Source organism: Trachymyrmex septentrionalis, unplaced genomic scaffold (assembly GCF_001594115.1).
Source record: "Trachymyrmex septentrionalis isolate Tsep2-gDNA-1 unplaced genomic scaffold, Tsep1.0 scaffold123, whole genome shotgun sequence".
NCBI classification, from domain to species: Eukaryota; Metazoa; Arthropoda; class Insecta; order Hymenoptera; family Formicidae; genus Trachymyrmex; species Trachymyrmex septentrionalis.
In genome coordinates this window covers 317374-320453 of record NW_017304363.1, presented here as the reverse complement: position 1 = coordinate 320453, position 3080 = coordinate 317374, and the positions used below count along the sequence as shown (strand labels likewise).

The following is a 3080-nucleotide window of genomic DNA, read 5'->3' as shown; positions in this document are numbered from 1 at the left end:
GCAGCTTTATTAATTATATAAGACTGAACGGAAGAGTGTGTGTGTGTGCGCGCGCGCGCGTGCGCGCGCTTATTGCATTGACACTTTGCATCAACGATTTAGTACGAAGGACGCCTTTAGTGGACACAGGTTTAGGGACGAGGATGGTACCCAGTGAATAGAATGCGCGGTTTAATGACGTTTGGTGTACCTACGTTCCATTGAAGCGAAAATCCTGCTTCCGAGTTGATCTCGGAAGTCAATGTCTCGCGCGTCTCGACGCCGCAACGGTGCTAGGGCTCGCCGCCATACTAATTATAATTATCATCATGCTCGTTCCTAGGAAACTCAATGGTGCAACTCGACGTGGCACTGCTAATTGCGAGGACTTGGTCTCGATTGTACATTGTCGGACATTGCACGGCACTTAAAACAAGGGTCTCCTCGTGCCGATCCTATATGCCGATGTCACGTTAATCCTAATTCTCGTTTACGGTAGCTAAGTGTAGACTTAATGATGTAACTTTCGTTATTTCGTGGTCGCTAGGACGGAAATAGATCGGCCGGGTAACGCGCTACTAGTAATATACCACCTGACGTTTCCGGATTACGTTTACATTACGTTTTGTCCTTACTTGTAACAGATCCTTGTCCTTGTTTGTTTTATCAGAACCTCAAAACTGGTCTATTTATTAACGTAAGTTTATTTGACGTTAAACAAAAATTATTAATGATTCATTATGTTGAAATGATTCATAATTACAGAAATTGACAGAAAAAGATAAATTGATATGTTTAATAAATGGAGATTTCACGATAGATCGATCACTCTCTTGTAACTATAATGACTTTTTCCAATTTTTCGTACGCATTATTATAATATTATGTGCGAATAAAGAACGCTGTTTCTAACTTTGTGGTCCAAATCTGAAATATTTTTCACGTCGAATCAGTGCTTCTTTCATTTTTTGCGAGAACGGCAATACGCATAGTCGGTCACGAAAAAGATGAAAGTCTCGGTAATTGGTGAAACAAAGTGCTGATAAAAGTAATTTTAAGAAAGTCGATGTGGGCCGGCGGGTAAGCCACGAGGATAAGATAATATATTGGAGGCGAATTGCAATGGACAGAATCAGCCCCTCGTAATTTGCTTCGAGGCACCTAGCCTGACTCTTCCTACGTAGACAACCTTCTGACAACCAATTACATCGAGGACGAGGCGCAAACGACGAAAAAAGGATGCAAAGATCTTAGCGTTAACGGCAAAGCATGGCATATTTGATTAATAAAAGTAGAATAGCGTAGCACGATGCGTGTAGGATATTATTAGTTAAGCAGTGCGCGTCTCAAGAATGAAATATTTAATGGAGTTTAATCTAACCGGATGAATGACCGCGTTTATGATATTGAAGGTAATAATTTTTATTATTACATTGCAAAATGTATCGATACGTGAGGACGCGAGCAAATCGCTTTTGATGTACAACGTACGACAGGCGGTCGAATCGAGGATCAAATCAAACGATCGTAGTAGGGTTTCCGAAATTATATCCGACAATTCCTATGCAATTGGGGAGCAATGTCATGACTGTGTCTCACCATCGCGCCGCGCCGCGCCGCAATCCAGTCAGCTGGGTCGGCATATATGGAGCGGACAGGGTGAGCATGGGGGTTTTCATTAGGGTGGGATTTCGCATCCCGTCGGTATCCATCGGTGGACCGTGGAACCCTCAAATGCGGGATGGATGCACGCTATACGCGCTATCATGGAAGTCAAGATTGTCATACAGGGTTGTCATACTAGGGCTATCTATTGTCTTTCTACAATGTACTCGAGCAAAGATATTGCCTGTCCCTGCGTATCAAGTCGCGCTATGGAAAGCGTCGACAAATCGGTAATGAAACAAATACCCTCTCACGACTGTACAACGCGAAAATACTATTTTCCGAGAATTGTAAAATGAAAATTTCAATATAATAATAAAATTATGTATGATACAATGGATAGTATGCTTCATGTGATTTGCGATCGAAAATACTGTACATTGCATGCATTCTCGATTTATGTTTTATATTTTTGCTTATAAACTTTATTTCTTGCCTTTGTTGATGTGACACAAAAATAACTAAATAATATGTAATCAATGGAGAATATAAACCATATCGTATTATTTTTTCACAAAATATGGTTTGTGTTAATAAAAAAGTTTCGTATTTGATTTAGAAATTAAATATATATCGCGTCAATATGGTCGCGAAATATTTTTTCTACAATATGCCATGTACAAATTCACGTGTAATCGAATGACGCATCCGAAGCGATGAACCTCGTTTCAGCGGACGTTGGGCGAATCGATCACATGCCATTCGATGATCGATCGGCCGTGGACGTCAAGCATCCGTGGTGCAATGTATTTTGTCATCCGAACAAATATCTCGCCGGTCGATCGAGTGCGAACTTTGTGATCGATCGGACAATCTATTCAGCAAGCGTAGGTGCCAATATGTTGCCACTTGGTAGGAAACCGCGCAAGTAAGTGAAACGTAAAACAATCCGTTTTGTTCAACTGCCCGAAAGATAGATATATCTCTCTACTCTCTTTGGTGATAATTAAACAATGATAATTAAAACGACTCAGCGTATTAAGTCTAACTATATCATAAATTACTCTAACTAGATAGATAGATAGATAGAGAGAGAGAGAGAGAGAGAGAGAGAGAGAGAAGCATATAATATTATAAAACTTATATGTATAATACAATATATAGCAAAGTTTCTTAAATATATAATTTATGAAAGAAAGAAAATCAAATTAAAGTTTAAGCCTATTACTTTTTATCTTATCTTATTCAGTATTATAATTAAAAAATACATTGTTGAGGTTAAATTTGAAAATTTTGGTTTTGTACGAAAATTTACCTAATTTGAATTAACACTTTTTTTGGATGTTTGTCAAACAAGTTCTGAGTCCACAGATTTTCGTATCGTAAGAAAACTCTATGTCGTCATATGAGGGTTACAATGTTAACATTAGACGTTGTATTATAGCTACAGTCGAGGAATTTAATGACGTAATCCACGTATAGAAGGAAGCAGATTC

The 3080-nt window shown here is 38.7% G+C and overlaps 1 protein-coding gene across 1 annotated transcript in view; it reads left to right on the top strand.

Annotated features, from left to right (window-relative positions):
* Positions 1-3080, top strand: part of LOC108755489 (membralin) — an 85662-nt gene that overhangs the window by 78289 nt on the left and 4293 nt on the right. The window lies entirely within an intron of this gene.